The sequence below is a fragment of the Pleurodeles waltl genome, chromosome 3_1 (assembly GCF_031143425.1).
Source record: "Pleurodeles waltl isolate 20211129_DDA chromosome 3_1, aPleWal1.hap1.20221129, whole genome shotgun sequence".
NCBI lineage: Eukaryota > Metazoa > Chordata > Amphibia > Caudata > Salamandridae > Pleurodeles > Pleurodeles waltl.
The window spans coordinates 1,216,605,418-1,216,629,803 of record NC_090440.1 but is presented as its reverse complement, the minus strand read 5'-3'; the positions used below and the strand labels follow the sequence as shown (position 1 = coordinate 1,216,629,803).

Here is a 24,386-nt window from a genome sequence, read left to right as displayed (position 1 = left end):
TGTTTGCAATCAGCCAGGAAATGCAGCTGTGCAGCCACAATCAAATCCACAAATAGTATATGTACCCCCACCACAAAATGTGCAGCAATGCCTCAGGTGCAACAAATGGCACAACAACGATGTTACCAAGCACCCCCAATGGCATCTTTATCTCACAGTGGACAGGGAGGGGTGATTGGGAGAGGAGAAAATATTTTCCAGACAAATTATGTGGGATGATACATGCACACAGAGTAGTTCTATGTGTCCTATATTGTCAGTAACACACAGGAACCCACTATGGCAGTAGTTATCAATGAAAATAGGTATGCATTCCTCACAGATACAGGAGCAACTTGAGCTTGTATTAGAGAGGGACTCCTTCCAATTTCTAATAGATCAATGGACACACAAGAATTCTCTGGAGCAGTAATATGGGTTCCATTTACTAAACCAGTGGAGATGGAAGTAGGAGGGAGGTATATTGATGGCTGTTTACTTTTCTGTTCAGCTGCCCAAGCTAATTTATTGGGGAGAGATCTTATGGCCAAAACAAATATAACTATTCATTTTGAGCCTGACAGAACTATGATTTGTTCAACCCCTGGAGTTCCACCTTCCAGGATCATGGTATAACAGTCGATTCTTCTGCTGGAGATTAAATCAGAGCTTGATCCACTAATGTAGGCACATTCATTATAGCAGTGGATACAATAATACCAGAAATACCAGAGATACATGGTAGAGAGGTCCAGTTACCTAAAGAGTTTCTTTTCTGGCTACAAGTACAAGGTTCTTGGATATCTGGCCAGCAGATTATATTACAAATAGAGGCCTTAGAGATAACACCAACCTATGACACTTTTATAGCCAGTGATTATAACCATGTCTTGTGGGTATGCATTATATTCACTGAGCCAGGTAAAATGTTAAGGGAACTATTGGATGATCAACTGTTTGATGATGATTCTAAGAAAACAGTTGTAGTCTTTCAGGATGACATACAGTTGAGAACAATATTGGAAGTTAGGATGCCCACACCAGGAAAATCTTTTGAGGTTTCAGGGATGTAGATCTTTTCCAAGTACCAGACATCTTGTGTAGTAAGGGTCCCTGTTAGAAATTGGGTCTCTAGTTGGCAGTCAGTTTGCACCCTGTCCAAGTAGGAACCCTCAGGATAAGGGAGATACCCGCTCAGATAACCCCCGCTCACCCCCTTGGTAGCTTGGCACGAGAAGTCAGGCTTATCTCAGAAGCAATGTGTAAAGCATTTGCACATACCACACAGTAATAAGTGAAAACACTACAAAAGGACACCACACCACTTTTAGAAAAATAGCTAATATTTATCTATATGAAACAAGACCAAATGCGATAAAAATCCAACATACAGTAAGAACAATATGAATTATGAAAGATTTACTCAAAACTACAGTTCCTTGAAGTCGATAGCTCCACCTGGGGCTATCACAGTGCCATGATCAACAAAACCAACAGTTCAGGCCGGCCGTGGCGTTGCGGGCCAGCTACGGTGTCGGGAAGACCCGCAAACAGTACCTTGGATTTGCAGGGCGGCGTGATCCTCGTGGTGAGCTCCGGCGAGCGGCGTCACTGACGTCGCAGTGTCGGTGCAGGAGTCGTCGGGGCCTTGAGGTCACACGCATTGCAGATCGAACTCCAGGCTGATGAAGTCAGGTGCACCGGTGTGGATGGCATCAGGTCTGCGGTGTGAAGCTGGACGATGCGACGTGCGGTGCCCACAGGTCACGGTGCAGGCAGTGGCTTGGTGACGGCGTCCAGTGGCATCGTTGAGACCAGGGCTGTGGCGTGAACCAGGGCGGTGCGACGTGGGGTGTCCACAGGTCACGGTGCAGGTAGCGGTGGCAGGTCTGAGTCATGTTTACAGGGCTACTAATGTGGGTGGCACAACCAGTACAGCAGGCCCACTAGTAGCATTTGATTTAACGGCCCTGGGAACCTGTAGTACACTTTACTAGTAAATCAAATATGCCAATCATGGATAAACCAATCAACAGTACAATTTCTATAGGGAGCACTTGCACTTTAGCACTGATTAGCAGTGGTAAAGTGCACAGAAACAATAAACCAGCAAAAACAGACCTCAAAACATAGGAGGAAGAAGTCAAAAAGTTTGGGAATAACCCTGAAAAAAGGGCCATTTCCAACAGTCCCCCTGATGTAGGTCTTATTTGTACTGCTACTCCATTTAGAATTACACTGAAGAAAGGTGCTATTCTAGCTATGGTGAGACAGTATCCTCTTTCTAAAGAAGCAGATGAGGGCATCTCTACCATGCAGGCTTTGCTAGAGCATTGAGCAATTTATCCTGAGGCGCCTCCTTGTAATGCTCCCATTTATTTAGTATAGAAATCTTAGGGTAATTCTAGGTGTATGGTTCAAGACCTGTACCCCTTGAATGATGTAGTAGCACCAGAACTTCCAATTGTTCCTCACCCTTCCATCATTTTGACAAATATTCCCCATAATGCTAAATATGTCTCTGTTATATATCTCAAGAATGCTTATTTGAGCATTCCCCTTCATCCAGATAGCCTTTGCTTGACAGTGTTTTCCTATCCCTGGACTCAGTATTTGTATTCTCATTTACCTCAAGGTTATTGTGAGCCCCCTAGCATTTTCAACAGAGTGGTGAAAAATGATTTGTTAAATTTCCAGTGTGACAGTACCTTGTTGCAGTAGGTTGACGACATATTAGTTTGCGGTCCTACAAAACAACAGTTTAGAAAATATACCATATCTCTTTTGGTTACTCTCATACATAGAGGATACAAGGTAGAAAAATACAAATTTCAGTATTGTCAGGAGGAGGTCCATTACTTAGTGCAGTTATGGTCAGCTTCTGGTTGACGTGTAACTCCTGAAAGAGCTGCATCTAAACGTCAAATGACAGAGCCAGAAACTGTTAAGGGTCTGCAGACGTTTCTTGGCCTCTGTAACTATGTGAGACAATGGGTTCTTGATTACAGTCTTTTACTAGAGCCTTTGTTGGCTTCTATCAAACAGGTGAAAGACAGAAACAATAAGATAACATGAACACCAGAAATAAGGAAGACTTTCCAGAAATTGAAGACTGAGATAAGAAATGTTTTAGTTTTGGTGACTCCTGATTACACCAAGGAGTTTTATCTCTTTTGCCATTGCAGTGGTCAAGGGATGCCAGCTGTCCGTATGCAGAAGTACCCCTTAGGATACAAACGTATATTTTAGTGGACAGTTGGATTCAGTGTTGGGAGGACATTATCCTTGCAAGCAAGCTCTTGCCACTGCAGCCGTTGCAGTTCAGAAGAGCACTCCCATTGTGATGAGAGAACCAATGAAGCTCTATGCAAAAAATGCAGTGTTTGCCATCATTCAGAAGGCGAAGACTACTCTAACTACACAGAAAGTGCCAGTATATGATGTGATGCTGTCACTACCATCTTTAAAGGTTGTGAAGTGTCATAGAGTGAACCTTGCAACATTCTTTGCTCACCTAATTTAGACTCTGATGATGAAGCGCATGTCTGTTTCTTGAATCTAGTCAAGCAACAGAGGATCCTATTCCTGGTAGTATTGTCTATTTTGTTGATGGTTCCTCTACTATTGACTTGGATATAGGAGTGAGACACAGAGATGCATCAGTAGTCAGAGCACAACAGCATGATTCTTCAGACACACTGCACATAGTAGAGCAGTTAACGCTGCCAACACATAATTCTACACAAGCTGCAGAGTTGATGGGCTTGATTATGGCTCTTAAGCAAGGAGCAGGGAAAGTTATCATGATATATTCAGTTTCTGCTTACGTAACTAACACTGTACATTCTAGCATTATGAGATGGAGCAGAAGAGGTTTCCTCAAGTCAGATGGAAGTCCTGTTATGCATAAGAATCTTTTAGAGGCTTTAATAGAGGCATTTGCATTACCACAGGCAGTGGCAGTTGTGAAGTGTGCAGCACATACAAATGGATAGAATTTTGGCCCATATTTATACTTTTTGACGCACAACTGCGCCAACGCAGTTGTGCGTCACAAATTTTACCGCCGGCTAACGCCATTCCAAAGCGCCATGCGGGCGCCTTATTTATTGAATGACGTTAGCCGGCGCTGCGGACTGGTGTGCGTCAAAAAAAATGACTCACACCAGCCAGCGCCAGCGTAGGGGAAAATGGAGGTTGGGCGTCAAAAAATGGAGCAAGTCAGGTCTGAGGCAAAATTCAGGCCTCAACCCGATTTGCGCCATTTATTTTCACGCCCAACCTCCATTGACATGACTCCTATCTTAGTAAAGACAGGAGTCATGCCCCCTTGCCCAATGGCCATGCCCAGGGGACTTATGTCCCCTGGACATGGTCATTGGGCATATTGGCATGTAGGGGGGCCCAAATCAGGCCCCCCTATGCCACAAAAAAAAAACGAAAAAAAATACTTACCCCAACTTACCTCAACTTCCCTGGGATGGGTCCCTCCATCCTTGGGTGTCCTCCTGGGGTGGGCAAGGGTGGCAGGGGGTGTCCCTGGGGGCATGGGAGGGCACCTCTGGGCTCCTTCTGAGCCCACAGGTCCCTTAACGCCTGCCCTGACCCAGGTGTTAAAAAACAGCGCCCATCAGGCTGGGCGCCGTTTTTTAAGGCCTGCCCCCTCCTGTGTGTCAAAATGACGTCAGGGTATAAATATGGGGCACAGGCCTTAAAGTCATTTTTTGAAAGGGAACGCCTACCTTGCATATAATTAACGCAAGGCTGGTTCCCCCTTCCAAAAAATGACGCACATGGTGGAACTTTGACGCCTGCGGGGTCGGACGTCAAAGTATAAATATGGGGCAGGGTTTGCGCCGATTGTGCGTCAAAAATTTTGACGCACATTCAGCGCAAACAGAGTATAAATATGCCCCTTTGTGTCATGAGGAAATGCACTAGCCAAATGGGCAGCTAAAAATGCAGCTAGGGGCACAACCCCACCTGTATCATCAGGTTCATAACAAGTTCCTGTTTTGACAGCCCAGACTGCCTCACTGTCTGAGTCTGAATCTAACACTACCACTGACAATATCACGCCTCATTATTCTGAAATAGCGAGGTCATATCTTTGAGATTTGCAGCAGTACGCTCCACCACATGAGAAACAGCGATGGGAAACTAGAGGATGCTCCCAGTCAGGGGATAACTTAGTTTATAGGCAGATATCTACACGTGAAGCTGCAGGCTTTACTTATGATAGCCTTTGATCAATTGCCTTTACCAGCTGACATCTCAAAAGATCATTTGTCTATGCAAATACAACTAGATTGGTTTGTTCCCAACTTACATGATATGCCTACCATGTACCTCTGTAATTGTAGTCTTTGTTAACAATTCTCTCCAAATCCCACATTGATGTGATAAATTCAACCATTCCATGACCACAAAGTCCTTTCAAAGCTCTCAATCTTGACTGTGTGGACATGTTAGAAAGGTGCAACAACTATTGGTATCTCACAGTTGTAGTTAGTCCTTTTTCTTGGCGGACTGAAGCAGTACCATGTATCCATTGTGGCACTAAGTCATCTGCTGCTTTTCTGATTTGTGAGGTGATTCCCCTCTGGGAAATTCCAGAAGGGATAAGATCTGACAACGGCACACACTTTGTTAATGCAATCTTCATTTATCTCACAACATTGCTAAAGATAAAACTTAAACTCTTCTGTTTATCATCCCCAGAGCAATGGCATCATTGAGCGCCTTAATGGCCTGCTGAAAAATAAGATCAGCAAGCTATGTGCCACGTTGAATAAGAAGTGGCTGTATTGTTTACCTCTGGCATGTTTCTCTCTTAGGAACACACCTAGGGCCATATGTACTAAAGCAGTTTTCCATAAACACAGAATGGGTAAAACCGCTTGGTACATCTGGCCCCTAGTTCTGATCATCACCTGACACCCCATCAGATAGCGACAAGGAGACCAATGAATACATAAATACCTGTCGCCAGAAGTAAGGTACAGGGATAAGGTACAACTGAAATGTTGAATGATGAAATACACGTTTATGTTTCTGAATTAACTAAAGTCACAAACAGGTATAAAAGGTCAAAGAGAAACATACCACCGCTGTGATCGAACTCCCAGTTGTGCACAAAGGCGATACTGTTTTTGACAGATATTTTATTTGGAAATGGTGCGAGCCAAAGCTCGATGAACCTTTCACCGTAATGAAAACTACCCCTACTGCCCTCAAGGTAAATGGCAGGAAGCCTTGGATTCATTAATTGGATATTTAATTGAGCCCTGCATCACCCTAAAACCCACCAGTGAAATAAATGGAACAAGAGGGGAAAAGAAGATTGTGACTCTGCCTTTGGACAATATTTTGAATAAGCAAAATGAAAGTTGTGTTCTTTTGTTTTCTTTTACAATTTTTTTCTCTTTTTACTATCACTTCTATTAATGCTGCTTTATAATAATGTATATTGTAACCCTACTCCTTACATCATATACTAGGAAAGAGAATTCTCTACAAATGATAATGTGTCCCATAATATTATACCAGGTCAATAGATAACATATGGTATCAGCACACGGATTCAGAAAGTACTAATGGATCATGTTTCATGTACTCTTTAATTCTTTATCCTACAGGATAAGATAGGTTACATTAAACTAGGGAAGTACCCCCAAGCACAGCTCTATGTCTTTTACATCTTTACTTGTGTAGGATTAAAGCCTGAATGCAGCCAACACATTAGGGTAGTAAAGATTTTAGTTATTGCCACAAAATATGACTCTTCAGCAGCACTTGTATACATCCTTACAGATAGACAGAAGATTAAAACCTTAACCCCCAGATTGTGTTCATAGGCCAGGATTTAGAGTTACTGGATCAGTTTATGCCCATGACCAATGACATCCTGACACTGAATTTTCTGATATTTTTAGCCAGGATGCAGTAAGAAAGTGTGCGTGTATTTGGGACAACAATGTTGAACATTTCACTTGGATAGATAAAACAGTAAATCCTCAAACAGTCATGATATGAATGTATGTTTCTTTATGTTTCAGAAGAAACAGCACTATTAATGTAGGTAGGAATATCAACTGCAATGCCACAATAGATAACACCGACATGCAGGCACCCCCAGCCTCATGGACTATTTTTGGCAGTGCAGAGAACTACTGTACGCTCAGCTACCACTGAACTTGAAAGGCCAATTTACTATTGTCATCTTGCATGCTTCTGTTTTGGTAATACACTGAGTCAATGTATCAATACTTCATGAACACCCCATGAGCCGTCCAACAACTTTGTTACATCATCACCAAAGGAGAAGAACAGCAAAGTATTATGGCACTTCCAATTGGAATGATGTTCCCCAAAAGTACCAGTTATTTAATGATAAATAGTTGTTCTTTGGAAGTATTCTGCCATTTGTTCAAGCAAAGAAAACTGCTTGATGGCTACAGATAACTCAATGGTAACTTATGAAGTCTACAAAATACTACAAAAGAAGGATTTAATGCTATAAAAGAAGAGCAACGTGCTAAGAGAATGATGATAATGCAGCACCCTTATGTACTTGACTTTATGACAGCCATTGAGGGAAGGGTATGTGGAAAGATTTGGACTGCTTGTTGTAATTATGTCCTGTAGGAGGCTGGCCTGGCTTGTAGTGGGTACCAAGGGGTACTTACACTCTGTACCAGGTCCAGTTATCCCTTATTAGTGTAGAAGAGGTGTTTCTAGCAGCTTAGGCTGATAGAAGGTAGCTATGGCAGAGCAGCTTAGGCTGAACTAGGAGACATGCAAAGCTCCTACTATACCACTGGTGTCATATGCACAATATCATAAGAAAACACAATACACAGATATACTAAAAATAAAGGTACTTTATTTTTATGACAATATGCCAAAAGTATCTCAGTGAGTACCCTCAGTATGAGGATGCCAAATATACACAAGATATATGTAGTAATAGCAAAAGGAAGTAATGCAATCAATGTAAAGTTACAGTAGATTGCAATAGGAGAACATAGGTATAGGGGCAACACAAACCATACACTCCAAAAGTGGAATGCGAACCATGAATGGACTCCAAACCTATGTGAGCTTTTAGAGGGTCACTGGGACTGTAAGAAAACAGTGAGGGTTAGAAAAATAGCCCACCCCAAGACCCTGTAAGGTAGGTGTAAAGTGCACCTACAACCCCCAGAGAGCACAGAAGTCGTGATAGGGGGATTCTGCAAGGAAAACCAACACCAGCAAAGCAACAACAGTGGATTTCCGGACCTGAGTACCTGTGAAACAAGGGGACCAAGTCCAAGAGTCACGACAGTGTTGAGAGTGGGCAGATGCCCAGGAAATGCCAGCTGAGGGTGCAAAGGAGCTGCCACCGGATGGAAGAAGCTTGGTGTTTTGCAAGAACGAAGAGGACTAGGAACTTCCCCTTTGGAGGATGGATGTCCCACGTCGTGAAAAGAAGCTTGCAGAGGTGTTCCCACGCAGAAAGACCGCAAACAAGCCTTGCTAGCTGCAAGGGTCGCGGTTAGGGTTTTTGGATGCTGCTGTGGCCCAAGAGGGACCAGGATGTCGCCCCTTGGATGAGGAGACAGAGCGGGCACCCAGCAAGTCAGGGAGCCCTCACAGAAGCAGGCAGCACACGCAGAAGTACCGGAACAGGCACTTAGAAGAGGAGTGAACCAGAGTCCACCCGAAGTCAGAAAAGGGAGTGCCAAGACGCCGGAGGACAACTCAGAAGGTTGTGCACTGCAGGTTAGCGTGTCGGGGACCCAGGCTTGGCTGTGCACAAAGGAAATCCTGGAAGAGTGCACAGGAGCCGGAGCAGCTGCAAATCATGCGGTACCCAGCAATGCAGTCTAGCGTGGGGAGGCAAGGACTTACCTCCACCAAACTTGGACTGAAGAGTCACTGGACTGTGGGAGTCCCTTGGACAGAGTTGCGAGTTCCAGGGACCACGCTCGTCGTGCTGAGAGGGGACCCAGAGGACCAGTGATGCAGTCTTTTGTTGCCTGCGGTTGCAGGGGGAAGATTACGTCGACCTACGGGAGATTTCTTCAGAGCTCCTGGTGCAAGAAGGAGGCAGGCTACCCCCAGAGCATGCACCACCAGGAAACAGGCGAGAAAGCTGGCAGGATGAAACGATACAAGGTTGCAGTAGTCTTCTTTGCTACTTTGTTGCGGTTTTGCAGGCGTCCTGAGCAGTCAGCGATCGATCCTTTGGCAGAAGGTGAAGAGGGAGATGCAGAGGAACTCTGGTGAGCTCTTGCATTCGGTATCTGAAGAATTCCCCAAAGCAGAGACCCTAAATAGCCAGAAAAGGAGGTTTGGCTACCTAGGAAGGAGGATAGGCTAGTAAGAAAGGTAAGAGCCTATCAGAAGGAGTCTCTGATGTCACCTGCTGGCACTGGCCACTCAGAGCAGTCCAGTGTGCCAGCACACCTCTGAATCCAAGATGGCAGAGGTCTGGAGCATGCTGGAGGAGCTCTGGGCACCTCCCCTGGGAGGTGCAGGTCAGGGGAGTGGTCACTCCCCTTTCCTTTGTCCAGTTTCACGCCAGAGCAGGGCTGGGGGATCCCTGAACCGGTGTAGACTGGCTTATGCAGAGATGGGCGCCATCTGTGCCCATCAAAGCATTTCCATAGGCTGGGGGAGGCTACTCCTCCCCAGCCCTGACACCTATTTCCAAAGGGGGAGGGTGTAACACCCTCTCTCTGAGGAAGTCCTTTGTTCTGCCTTACTGGGCCAGGCCTGGCTGTACCCCAGGAGGGCAGAAACCTGTCTGAGGGGTTGGCAGCAGCAGCAGCTGCAGTGAAAGCCCGGGAAAGGCAGTTTGGCAGTACCCGGGTTCTGTGCTAGAGACCCAGGGGATCATGGAATTGTCTCCCCAACGCCATGGCATTGGGGTGACAATTCCATGATCTTAGACATGTTACATGGCCATGTTCGGAGTTACTATTGTGACACTATACATAGGTAGTGACATATGTATAGTGCACGTGTGAAATGGTGTCCCCGCACTCACAAAGTCTGGGGAATTTGCCCTGAACGATGGGGGGGCACCTTGGCTAGTGCCAGGGTGCTCACACACTAAGTAACTTTGCATCCAACCTTCACCAGGTGAAGGTTAGACATATAGGTGACTTATACGTTACTTAAGTGCAGTGTTAAATGGCTGTGAAATAACATGGATGTTATTTCACTCAGGCTGCACTGGCAGGCCTGTGTAAGAATTGTCAGATCTCCCTATGGGTGGCAAAATAAATGCTGCAGCCCATAGGGATCTCCTGGAACCCCAATACCCTGGGTACCTCAGTACCATATACAAGGGAATTATAAGGGTGTTCCAGTATGCCAATGTGAATTGGTGAAATTGGTCACTAGCCTGTAAGTGACAATCTGGAAAGCAGAGAGAGCATAACCACTGAGGTTCTGGTTAGCAGAGCCTCAGTGAGACAGTTACTCATCACACAGGGAACACATACAGGGCACACTTATGAGCACTGGGGCCCTGGCTGGCAGGGTCCCAGTGACACATACACTAAAACAACATATATACAGTGAAATATGGGGGTAACATGCCAGGCAAGATGGTACTTTCCTACATGTCCCTAAAATGATGCGGAAATGGAACTTTGTCAGAGGCCATCCAAACTTTGCATAATATACAGAAGAAAATGGTAGATGAAGGAGGTACCACAGATAATTGGCTCAGTGGGTGGTTTTCTTTATTACCATCCTGGATATCAGGAATGCAGGGGGCCTTGTTGCAAATTCTTGTGGCCCTTTTTATTGATATGTTTTGGTACTCAATTAATTTTAGCATGTTGTATAAGGATCAGTACAAAGACGGGAGGGATGTTTCCAGTTAGGACACCAACACGAGTAGTAGATGCTCAGGACAATACATAACCCCCAGTGCCAAGCGCCGACCAAGGTTTAGACCCTGTAGCTCAAATATCAACTAAAAAGGGGAATGCTGGAGAGGAAATGAAATGTGAAGAAATTACGCTACATCAGACATTGGTAGAAAATGATACAAAATTATATATGGTGTGCAGTGTAAGCTGATGCCAAAGAGGTGAAGAGTTCACTTGAAAATGGAATGCATAACCAGCAAGGTTTTAGTTAAAAGAAAACCTGTGTTTGCAAGCTTGAAGGAATTTATAGTCTTAAGCACATAGGCACATATTCTACATATCCAGTAAATTAAAAACATGATTCAAGAATGGGAGCAGGAGATTGAATTATTCAATGGTACCAAAATCTGATAAGAGGTCTTGCAAGCAGAGTGCTAAAACGCGTGTGCAAATACACATTCATTCAAGAGTAGTGAATTGTTTGTTTGTTAAGCATTGTAAGAACTTCAATAAAGAATGTGTAAGAAATCAGTTAAAGGTTTAGGGACACCCCTTATGTAACCTCTAAGCAACTTATTATTTGACCTTTTGTAACAACCATTGTTCATGTTGCTTTAAAAGTGGCTGCCTGTGAAGCAGTAAATTAAGACCATCGGTTTACCTGTATGGAAATAGTTCCCTGCTGCAACAGTAAAAAGCTGTGTTTGCGTTGCTCAGAGGAGTCTTGTCTTTTTTATCTTAAGTTTCCCCACAATAGTCTGCTGACCCCAACAGGCCAACATCCCTGTGATATCAGCGAATCCTAGTGGGTCACAAATAGCGACCTACTTCATTGATATTCATGAGGTAGGTCTAGTTGCGACCCACTACAAATCGCTAATGGGCCAGATATCACTTTTCCACATTGGTTATAGAGACGATAAAATAGTGGTTCATAAAAAAATTGCTACTTCATAATCACTATTACCAGTCTTCATACATCTAGCCCTAAATATTAAATAGGTATGTTGGAGGAGTCTCCAGAGATAGAGACGGAGACATGGATTACTAAAGATATTTAGGAGATCTATCACAGAGCGGCAAATCAGTTTTATATGTAGTGCTCTTTGTCTCCTTTCTACACAAGCCTTCCAACTTTGCCACTGTTCCGACTGATTATTTGTCCACAGCCCATTACCCAAACGTTCAAAATGAGACCCCTATTGTAAATAAAGACTCGGATGATTCTTCCACCAAATACGTTTTAGTAGAGTTTCTCAACATGAGATATCAATGAACTGCCATTATATGACAAGCATTTGCTTGAGTTAGAGCTATTAGCGTTGTAAATTCCTAACTGGACTTTTCTTGCCACTTAAATTGAAAATGAAAAGTACAACAGTAGACATAAGCGAGCTGATTCAAAGTGCCATGGCAGCCATGAAGGAGAGACACAAAAAGAAAAAGAAGTTCGGTTGCGATCAAACATCTCGGCAATCGTGCAATTATCCATTTAGCAGGGGCAGTCTGCAAGGCGGTAACAAAACCGCCCCAAGGAGGGACAAACGTAAATCATTTACCAATGATAAGAAAGGATTTTTGAAAGGCAAGCCCACAAATGAGTGAAAGTGATGGGGGTGCGGTGGGCATGGTTAAAAGCCCACAATACTCACAACAGGTCAAAGTGCTTGCGCGCTCGACCTAAAAACTTGGCAAAGTATTTATACCAAATATATATTGTGCCTATCTCTGATCTTATTGCAAAGTTAGAGACCTCTTTACATAACGATACACAATTGTTCCAGTCTGCCATCTCAGCTATCACAATAATTTTCAGATTTCTGAGGGTTAAGAGCTCACTGCCATATAGGGGGAGACTTATGATCTCGATCTTTGATTTATACATATGAGTTAAAATGTCTATGGTCCTTCATCCCGTCTGGATATTTGTGTTGCAGGGTGTTACAGCTACTGTTGTTACATGAGCTACCACACCTTTGACATGATCCAGATAAGTAAAAGTACTGTGATTTTTAGTCCCAAGCAGTGCCAGACAACTTCTAGCTCACTTCCATATAGCCAACAAGAATACTTTTTCAAGTCCTTTTTTTTTTGCTAAATACCATCACTCTAAATATCATTATTTGTGTTTTAGAAATAGAAATGTTCAAATTATTTACAGTGTTGAAATTAGTTTAAAAGTTTCTGGAAACCAAAGAGAATCCAGTCAATTTTATGGTTCGACCAATTTGGTAAACACTATGGATTGCTTCCTGCTCTAGTTTTGGAGGAAGCAGTCTAGCTTGACCAAATGAAATCATGGCTTCCACTATGTAGATGGAAAACGATAGGGGCAATAAAACACCCCAGTCATAACTCATTCAGTGTTGTGATATTATTGCACCAAGCCCTATTTTTTTGCCATACTGGATTCCACTGCAAGAGTCTTAATGGAGACCAATAATTAGAGCCAATAACATTCTTTGAATTCTCCAAGCCATCATCTTAAGCTGAAATCTACCCCATCCACCAAACCAAATGCTTTTGTAAGGTTGTGTTCGCTACATGAAGAGAATACTTTTTTATTCTTAATTCTTCTCTATTAGCTGGTGTAGAACCATAAACTCATCAGTAACAAAGCAATGCTTCTTAAGCTAAATCTGCTCTTTTGGTTGAATCTGATTTCCCTCTACCCATTATTCCAGGAGGCCCAGTAGGACTTGGTAAATATCTTACCAAAACACAGAAGAAATAAAATAAGGCAGAGAAAGAAAGGAGAGCTTAAATGAGGTCCTGTTTATAGGAGTCAAGTTTAATTGGCATGTGTCAGAAATGGCCCTTTTTGCAGGGTTATCCCCAAATCTTTTGCCTCTGACCTCCTGTTTACGACTGTGTGCTGCATTTAGTTTTTGCTGGCTTTAGGGCTCTGGTCACTTCACCACTGCTGACCAGTGGTAAAGTACAAGGGCCCTCTGTCTGGTAATTGGTTTATCCATGATTGGCTTATTTGATGTACCAGTAAGTCCCTATTATAGTGCACCAAGTGTGCCCAGGGCATGTAAATCAAATGCTACTAGTGGGCCTGCCACACTGATTGTGCCACCCACATGAACAGCCCTTCAAACATGTCTTAGGGCCTGCCATTACAGTATCTGTGGATGCAGTTTTGAACTGCCATTTCGACCTAGCAAGTGCACCCACTTGCCAGGCCTAAACCTTCCCTTTTACTACATGCAAATAACCCCTAAGGTAGGCCCAAGGCACCCACAATTGCAGGGTGAGTGTATTTAAAATAGTGAAATACTGCTCCATTCGTTTTTTCACTGTTGCAAGGACTATCTCTCCATAGGGTAACATATGGATTGTTTTGAAATATCTTTTAAGTGTAATGTCCCATTGGAGGCAGATAGAGATTTGGAGTTTGTGGTCTCTGAACTCACAGTTTAAAAATACATCTTTTGGTGAAGTTGGTTTTGAACTGTAAGTTTGAAAATGCCATTTTTATAAAGTAGGTATTGTCTTGCTTAATCATTCTGTGCCTCTTCCTGTCTGCTAAATGCACATCTGGGTCAGAATGACAGGGCTGTTAGTGTATTCACTGTAGAAAGTCACACAAAGGGAGCTGAGGTGTGCCCTGCATATCTTGATGGCCCATCACCAGGCTGATAGGCTTCCTGAGCTGGAGTGCAGGAGGAGCTGACTCCTACACCTGAATAGGGCTGTGCCTGTCCACACACAAAGCAGTCCCCAACCCCTGGAATTTGTCTGGAGCCAGGGTAGGGAAAGGCAGTGTATTCTGCACTACAAAGACTTCTCTTTGAAGTTTGCCTACTTCAGAGACAGAAATGGGTATAAGTACTGGACCTCAGTCCCCACGTGGTTAGAATCCTTCTGGACTGAGGACATTCTGCCAGGAAGAAGATTTGGATGCTGTTGGAGGGACTGCCACTCTGCCTGTTGCTTTGCTGTGCTGGCCTGGTGCTTGCTGCTTCTGTCTTGGGAGTGAAATAACTACACTTTGCTTTCTACATCCTGCTTCCAAAAGTTCTCCTAGGGCTTGGACTGAGCTTGCCTCCTGTTAAGAAGTCTCATGGACATCAAAGACTTACATTTGCCAGCATCTGAGTTCTCTTGCTGGGAGTCCCGACTTGCCAAGTGGTGCAAAATCGAGTTCCTGGGTCCTTGGGAGGGAGTTCCGGTGTAACTAAGATGAAACCAGCACAATGAATCCAGAGCAACTTCAGAACCGGTGCGACTGTCCGAATCCATGCTGCTGCGTGTACTGGAGCCGTGGTCCCCGCTGAGTGCAACAACTGTGACCGATGTTGCAGGCATAACACTGCTGTAGCGCCTCCGAAGTCCTGCCACAAATTGTGCTCTGAATGCTGTGTCACTGACGTCTGTGACACCCGACTCTACCGCAGCATCTGTTGCCCCGTGGTGTGATTACAACACCGCAAAGTTGACGCCTCGCATCTTGACCTTCTGGTCTTATCGACCCCACGTTGTTGCAAGGAACTGATACCTAGCCACCAATGCCACATCACCTCCTCTGCAACCGTAAGGGACCGATGCCTCACTGCCCCTGTCAAGCAGTAAGGAACTGACACCTCATCTTACCAGTAGCAGTAAGCAACAACGCTACACTGGCCCCTCCAGCAACGTCCCACCTGGCTGACTCCATGCAACATCTTTGTTTTCTCGTTTTCCAAGGTACTGTACCTGGTGTCTGTGAGACTTGATGACTCGTGAGTGGTGTCAGACTGCTGGGAATAACTCTGTCAAGACGTTGTGATAGCCCTGGCTGGAGATATTGTGAGGCATATTTATACTCTGTTTGCGCCGGAATTGCGTCGTTTTATTTTACGCAAATCCGACGCAAAACTAACTCCATATTTATACTTTGGCGTTAGACCCGTCTAGCGCCAAAGATCTTGGAGTTTGCGTCATTTTTTCGCGTGGACACCTACCTTGCGTTAATGATATGCAAGGTAGGCGTTCCCGTCTAAAAAATGACTCCGAGGCATGTGCGCCGTATTTACACTCCCGGGCAAAAATGACGCCCGGGAGTGGGCGGGTCAAAAAAAATGACATCCAGCCGTTTTAGCGTCATTTTTTAACGCCTGGTCAGGGCAGGCGTTAAGGGACCTGTGGGCTCGGAAGGAGCCCAGAGGTGCCCTCCCATGCCCCCAGGGACACCCCCTGCCACCCTTGCCCACCCCAGGAGGACACCCAAGGATGGAGGGACCCATCCCAGGGAACTTAAGGTAAGTTCAGGTAAGTATTTTTTTTTTTTGGGTGGCATAGGGGGGCCTGATTTGTGCCCCCCTACATGCCACTATGCCCAATGACCATGCCCAGGGGACAGAAGTCCCCTGGGCATGGCCATTGGGCAAGGGGGCATGACTCCTGTCTTTGCTAAGACAGGAGTCATTTAAATGGGGGTTGGGAGTAAAAATAAATGGCGCAAATCGGGTTGAGGCGAAAATTTTGCCTCAGCCTGACTTGCCCCATTTTTTGACACCCAAGCTCCATTTTCCCCTACGCCGGCGCTGCCTGGTGTAAGTCATTTTTTTTGACGCACACCAGGCAGCTCCGCCGGCTAACGTCATTCCATAAATAAGGCGCCCGCATGGCGCTTTGGAATGGCGTTAGCCGGCGTTAAATTTTTTGAAGCACAACTGCGTTGGCGCAGTTGTGCGCCAAAAAGTATAAATACGGCCCTGTATTTCTAAGCGCTATACTTAGATTTAATCTTTGAAAATTCGTATCTTTGCTTGTGTATGTTGGATTTATGTTGTTTCGGTCTTAATATTGGCTAGTTTTCTGAACTGGTGTGGAGTACTTTTGTGATGTTTTCACTGTGTTACAGTGTGTGTGTGTGTGTGTGTAAAAAATACTTTACACATTGCCTCCGAGATAAGCCTGACTACTTGAGCCAAGCTACCAAGGGGGTGAGCAGGGGTTATCTTAGGTGTGTGACTTCCTTACCCTGACTATAGTGAGGGACCCTACTTGGACAAAGTGCAAGCCACTGCCAACTAGATACCCCATTTCTACACAGCATGTTAATTAACTAATTACTGGCCCTTTATAAGAAGTCATCTAGCTACCGCTGGGTCGCAGAGAACAATTCATGTCAGTGCTAGTCATACAAATGGAGGGAGTCTCTGGAGGTCGTAAAGAAGCTCATGAAAAGTCCTCAGAAGATGAATCATCTGTAACCTTCTGCTGAAGCAGAGTCTGAGGAGTTTCTGTTGCTGGGACAGAGTTGGAATCTCTAATAAAAGAATTAGTAAAATGACAAAAAGATCTGGAGAAATATTCCTTCCAGAGGTTCTTAATGAAAAGGTATCTACTGGATACCATAAAGTTGCCATGAATTTTCCCCAGGTGCTGAAGGGTAATGCCATCTTGGCAAGTCTGTCATCCCCTTTAATTTTAGGGTCTTATCAGTTATCCTCTCTGACACTTTAGAGGAAAATAGAGGGTGCCTTTAAGAGAAGCAATTTTGCATCACAATTTGCTCTAAAATCCAACAACTTTGCTTCACAGACTTTCAATTGCTCTTTGACTGAGTAGAAGAGGGCAATGATCCCCTGTAGTTGTTGGGAAAGATGGAACCTCTGCAGCAACTTTTGTTAAACACTGTTTTTGATAACATTTGGGCAGCATCAACAGGAAAAGTTGGATGGTGTGCAGGCATTGTTCCTGAAGAGGGCCATAGTGCCGGTATCAGACTCTCAGAGAGGGTATGGTGTTTATTCAGTCATCGTCTTGGTGCCAAAATCAGGGGAAATGTACATGCCGGTTTTGGACTTAAAATGGCTATGCACATTTGTGCAATACTCACCATTCAGAATGCTTACACTACAGATGGTAATTCCAGTTCTGTCAAAGCAGGACCTTTTATTGTCCATGGACTTGCAGAATGTATATTTTCGTGTTGCTATAAGGGAAGAGAGTCAGCAGTTGCTCAGGGCTGTGATTCAAGACCATAAATTCCAGTTCAGAGCACTCCACTTTTGACAGTCTGTGACACCAAGGGGCATATTTATACTCCGTTTGCGCCGAATGTGCGTCGTTTTTTTCGACGCAAATTCGGCGCAAAACTAACGCCATATTTATACTTTGGCGTTAGACGCGTCTAGCGCCAAAGTATGGGCAAATAGCGTCATTTTTTTGCGTGAACGCCTTCCTTGCGTTAATGAGATGCAAGGAAGGCGTTCCCGTCTAAAAAAATGACGGCGACGCAAATGCGTCGTATTTATACTCCCGGGCAAAAATCACGCCCGGGAGTGGTCGGGTCAAAAAACCCCGCATTTGCACCACTTTTTAACGCCTGGGTCAGGGTAGGCGTTAAGGGGCCTGTGGGCTCAAAATGAGCCGACAGGTGCCCTCCCCTGCCCCCAGGGACCCCCCCTGCCACCCTTGCCCACCCCAGGAGGACACCCAAGGATGGAGGGACCCATCCCAGGGACATTCAGGTAAGTTCAGGTAAGTATATATATTTTTTTTTTGGGTGGCATAGGGGGGCCTTATTTGTGCCCCCCTACATGCCACTATGCCCAATGACCATGCCCAGGGGACATAAGTCCCCTGGGCATGGCCATTGGGCAAGGGGGCATGACTCCTGTCTTTACTAAGACAGGAGTCATGTAAATGGCGTCTGGGCGTCGTTAAAAATGGCGCAAATCGGGTGGAGGCGATTTTTTGCGTCAACCTGACTTGCACCATTTTTAAGACGCCCTAGCGCCACTTTTCCCAACGCCGGCGCTGCCTGGTGTACGTGTTTTTTTTCCACGCACACCAGGCAGCGCCGGTCTGCTTGCGCCAGCTAACGCCATTCAATAAATACGGCACCCGCATGGCGCTTCAGAATGACGTTAGCCGGCGCAACATTTTTTGACGCTAAACTGCGTTAGCGCAGTTTAGCGTCAAAAAGTATAAATACGGGCCCAAGGGGCATATTTATACTCCGTTTGCGCCGAATGTGCGTCGTTTTTTTCGACGCAAATTCGGCGCAAAACTAACGCCATATTTATACTTTGGCGTTAGACGCGTCTAGCGCCAAAGTATGGGCAAATAGCGCCATTTTTTTGCGTGAACGCCTTCCTTGCGTTAATGAGATGCAAGGAAGCCGTTCCCGTCTAAAAAAATGACGGCGACGCAAATGCGTCGTATTTATACTCCCGGGCAAAAATCACGCCCGGGAGTGGTCGGGTCAAAAAACCCCGCATTTCCACCACTTTTTAACGCCTGGGTCAGGGTAGGCGTTAAGGGGCCTGTGGGCTCAAAATGAGCCCACAGGTGCCCTCCCCTGCCCCCAGGGACCCCCCCTGCCACCCTTGCCCACCCCAGGAGGACACCCAAGGATGGAGGGACCCATCCCAGGGACATTCAGGTAAGTTCAGGTAAGTATATATATTTTTTTTTGGGTGGCATAGGGGGGCCTTATTTGTACCCCCCTACATGCCACTATGCCCAATGACCATGCCCAGGGGACATAAGTCCCCTGGGCATGGCCATTGGGCAAGGGGGCATGACTCCTGTCTTTACTAAGACAGGAGTCATGTAAATGGCGTCTGGGCGTCGTTAAAAATGGCGCAAATCGGGTGGAGGCGATTTTTTGCGTCAACCTGACTTGCACCATTTTTAAGACGCCCTAGCGCCACTTTTCCCAACGCCGGCGCTGCCTGGTGTACGTGTTTTTTTTCCACGCACACCAGGCAGCGCCGGTCTGCTTGCGCCGGCTAACGCCATTCAATAAATACGGCGCCCGCATGGCGCTTCAGAATGACGTTAGCCGGTGCAAAAATTTTTGACGCTAAACTGCGTTAGCGCAGTTTAGCGTCAAAAAGTATAAATACGGGCCCAAATGTATTCTGGAAGGTGCACCAGTTTCTGTATTTTCTTGCAATTTCAAGCTATTTAGTTGTATCCTTTCAGGATGAAGAGTTGATTTCTGTTTTTTTTTTTCAAGGTGGAGGCAGCAAGACATTGGTGTGCTCCTGTCTGAAGGATCTGGGATATATTGTGAACTATCAAAGTCTAGCCCAAGAATAATTGAAGCCATTTATTGGGGCACTCATAGACACACCAAAAGGGTAGGTGTTCTTGTCGGAGAGTACGTTTCAATCACCTCAGACCTGGGTGGCCCTGATAATGTAATTACCCCAAGTTTAATGGGTGAACATTCGGGGTTTAATGTCAGCAACAATGACTACTATAGTTCCTTGGTCTCATTGCCACTCGAAACTGGTGATATATCCTCTGTTAGACAATTAGGGGCATATTTACAAGCACACTTAGAGAGAGGGAAAAATGAGGGGGAGAAATAAAGATATTTCTCCCCATTGCGTTACCTTGTACATCTGGGAATGTGTTGAAATCCATGGGTGTTGCATGTGAACACCCACGCAACACCCATGGAAATTCCTCCCCGATGGAAAGAAAGGCAACGCAGCAACTTGCACTGCGTTGCCTTGCTCCATATCTATAAGGCCATGAAAAGCCACCAAAGTGGCTTTGCATGGCCTTGTAGATATGGGTTAGTAGCCTGCACTGCTGATGTGTCAAAAAAGCTGGCTCACCAGCGGTGCAGGCCACTTGTAAATATGGGCCTTAGTCCCCAATGATTCAGATTGATGACATAATGATTCAAGTGTCAAGGAAGATAAGGGATCACTTGCAGTGATTGTTGGATCCTGGGAATCTGAGAAAGGAGTAGTGTTCTCACTAACCAAGCCCAAAGATTGTACCGTCAGTTGCTAGAGTGAGGGTTTGGCGGTTACCCTGAGGTCGGTTTTTGACCTATCTCAAAATGTTGCTTATGTTTCTTTTTGCTGTTATTTATCCTGTCTGAGTTGAAAGATTGTTTCACCTAATGAGTGGAAGCTTTTATTAATCCTTTTGTGTTTCTACCATGTGCTTCCACCAGTTGGATGCAAGAGACTGAGTTTTGGGCCTAAATATTTTAATTTACTAAAAGTGGGGAACTGTCTATTTTTGGTCCTGTTGTACCTCACAGGTAAAAACTGGCCTTTGCTAGGTCTGTGCTGTAAGTATGCAATGTTTCTATCAGAGTGTAAAAGACATTCATGCTAGCTCTATTACAGCAGACTAAATATTATTAACTGTCTGGGACAAGTGATTTCTTCTAATTATACATGAGTTGTATCATTTAGGTGTTGAAAGCAGTACATCTCATTCTAAAGTCACCACCTACAGCTGTGTAATGCTTAATCAACAAAAAAGATACCATTGATTCCTCCCTAGAAATTTGCTAAGAAGCCATATAATTTTACAACCTAAAGTGTATCGAGACTAGAATTATATCTTGACAACACTTCACCAGCAGCCCTACGGGGCGTATATCTAAAGCTTAGATTTATTGTGCCACAGCCGGCCTCCACTTTGATGTTAATCCTCATGGTCTTCGATGTCTTACAACACAGTCAATGTTTTCACACGTTCAATATGTATATTCTACAGGGGAGGTTTCTTCATTTGGGCACAAGGGCGCTGACCCCCTGCCTGATGTGACCTGACACATGTTTTAAGTTTAAAGTGCCTTTTGATGATATGCCGGGCTGAGTGCCTTTCTGTCTGATGATTGAGGTTGGGGGGGAGCTTCATTAACCATCAGATTACAGTGAAGCAGCATTAGAGTGAAGGTTGCATGTCAGGTTGACTGGTGACTTGCTGTGACCAGCCTAACATGCGCACTTTAGGGATCACCTACCTGTGCAATTTCAGAGATCCTGGGGGAACACAGCTACAGACACCAGTCTCCTAAGGAGCGCTGGGTTTGCCCTCTCCATCCTATGCTTGCACTGGGAGGTTAACAGAACATGGCCAATCAATGTATAGCTTTACCATGGAGCCATGCAATGATTGGCCATGTTTTTCCCCTTGCATTGACAAAATGGTCTCTTCCTCTTCATTCACAGCGTCAGTGACGCACTGCACGCGAGGAAAAGAGAAGTAGTGTTCTGTTTCACCCTGGCATGACCCTCTACAGACCTCCAGAGTAAAATGAAAAGACTTATGAAGTTGTGGATTAAGAATTAAGGCCCTCCAGGTACAGAGGCTTTAACAGTGAGTAGATGTATCGTGTCCTCTTGCTTCTCGGTCTGCTGAACGGAATTCATTGGGTGAGGCTAATGTAATCGCTAATCAAAATCAAAGTAAGCCTGTGCGTGTCTACTTCTGTGTGTGGTGAATGTCTGTGTGTGTGCAGCCATGCTTTTTGTGTCTGTCTGTTCTTCTGTGTGTGTGTGTGTGTTTATGCCGCTCCCTGCTTGTGATTGTGTGTTTTTTGTGTGCCCTGTCACAGTCGTGGCTCGCTTCCCTAATGAGGAGGGGGGCAGGGGAGGCGCATGGAAGCGGGTCTTAAAATTAATGTTAAAAAAAAATTGTTGGAATCGTGGGCCAATTATTCACCACACAACTTTCTGGAACCCTGCATCTACATATCTCTCCAACACAGTTTTCACTCTCCTTTCTCCCCTCCGCACTCAACATACCCACTCAACTCAGCAGGGGACACATCATTTTATTTCCTTTCTTGCTGTACATACTTTCACAGCTTTGTGATCTCCGTTATTTGCTTTCCCAAAAGTAGCACGTTACCATTTTCAATGAGTTCTGCAGAGACGCCAAGGGTTGAATGTGCCTGTAGTATGAACACTTCTATGATGTACTGACAGGCGCTCAGCCCCAGAGTTCACAATACTGCCCTGTCATAAACACCCCCAACTCCCCAGATAGACATGTTGAGGCAGGAACTGTTGAACATATTTAATGTAGTAAGATATGGCACATTCCTTATTTGTTTAAAATATTTCAACACCACCCGTTCAGAATTACTTTATAAATGTTTATTGAGCTTAGCCTTAAAATACCCCATTTGTCCATCTTTTTCATAAAATGGAAATCGGGTTCCTTCGCTTTGCTGCCCACTACTTAAAAGTCATTCACAACTTTTATGCCCCACCACTTTAAAATGTCACCAGCCGCCCCTGATATTTTGAGAAGGTAGCGCAGGGTCACCACCTCACTGCATGTCATAAGGGACACTGACTCCAGTCCTGAACTTTTCACTTACAAATCATTTTCTTCAGCTCTGTTAGTCTAATTAGTTCAATAAAAACAGTACAAAACTACAACATCCAGAATGGTTGACCCTGTAGTGTTGACAGCGGGTGCCCACATCCAGCTTAAAAAAAAATAACAACGAAAGGGATCGCCGCCAGCGCTTACCGTGGTAGGCGGACGCACTCGACTGGGCCCCATCGTTCTGCGAGGCCGTCGAAGAGAGACACACAGGCGTGTCTGTGCGGCGTTGCAGCGATCCTGCTCCGACGCGTGCAGCCGACCAGGGGAGGTCGCACCCTGCAGTCGGAGGACCGCACGCCTGACGGAGGAGACGCCCCTCTGCAGGCCTCGGAGGAAAAACAGCAGAGCGCGTCAGGTGAGACCCCCAAGGCAGAGTTAACTTTTGAGCGCTCTGCTGCGCAGATCTGCAGCCCAGACCACCGCCCCGTGAGCCCCGCCAGCAGCACCAAGCCCCCATACGCCCGCTGCGCCACTCTGCATGAGTAATAAAACAAAACCGAAGGAAAGGAGAAAAGGGGGCTGAACAAAAAAAAGAAAAAAAAAGAAGGGTCAAGGCACTGAACTTTTTGTTTTCCACTAGCTATGCACAAAAGACACTCGTAAAAGAAATAAATAGAGAAAACAGAAATCGCAAAACGATACCTGCGCCACCGCAAAAGCAAGCATGGCCGGAATACCGCCCTTAGAGCCTTTCCAAGTCACAGGTGCGCCCCCCCACCCAAGCAGCAAAATGGAAAGTCTGGGTGGAGCGCCTAGAAACCTACTTTGAAGCCTTAGGCATACAAGCAGAAAGGAAAAGACCACTCCTTCTCCACATAGGAGGAGCGGACATACACAACATTTTCAAGACTGTCACGGAAGCCAGACCTCGCACGTACGACACCCTAAAAGCGGCAATCACAGCACACTTCGAACCGTATGCAAACGCAGACTATGAAAGATTCCTCCTGCTCCAGGCCCGACAGATAACCGACGAGTCAGTCGATGTCTTTTACACCAGACTCAAGGAGCTAGCGAGCACCTGCACACTGCCTGACGAGGAGGACGAGGTCAGGGCACAGTTCATCCAAGGATGTTCGTCATCGAAACTTAGAGAACGCATACTGCAGCAGCCAAATATGGCAATGAAGGACATACTCACGCTTGGGCGGTCGCAAGAGCTAGCGCGGGCTCGCGCAGTGCATATGGAGCAAGCCCCCACAGCCCAACCGAAGGCCGAAACAGCAAATGCAGCAACAAAGGAGGCCACGCGACACAAAGAAGCGTACAAAGGTAGACCCAAAGGCAGAGTGTGCAAATGGTGCGGAGGCCCAGCACCACACCCAACGACCTGCCCAGCGTGGGGCAAAATGTGCAGTGCTTGCGGAAAAATGAACCATTTCGCGAAAGTGTGCAGGTCAACACCAAAACAGCCAACTACAGCCCCCAGGAAAACAG

At 45.4% G+C, this 24,386-nt stretch overlaps 1 protein-coding gene across 20 annotated transcripts in view; it reads left to right on the top strand.

Moving 5' to 3' along the window:
- PKNOX2 (PBX/knotted 1 homeobox 2) overlaps positions 1-24,386 on the top strand; it is a 3,670,033-nt gene that overhangs the window by 1,860,422 nt on the left and 1,785,225 nt on the right. For 5 of the 20 annotated variants that reach the window (XM_069224538.1, XM_069224527.1, XM_069224530.1 and 2 more), the window contains one exon: positions 19,813-19,936. The exons of the other annotated variants lie outside the window; for them this stretch is intronic. The gene's annotated coding sequence lies outside the window, so the exon portion shown is untranslated. The remainder of the gene's footprint in view (positions 1-19,812; positions 19,937-24,386) is intronic. 20 annotated transcript variants of the gene reach the window in all.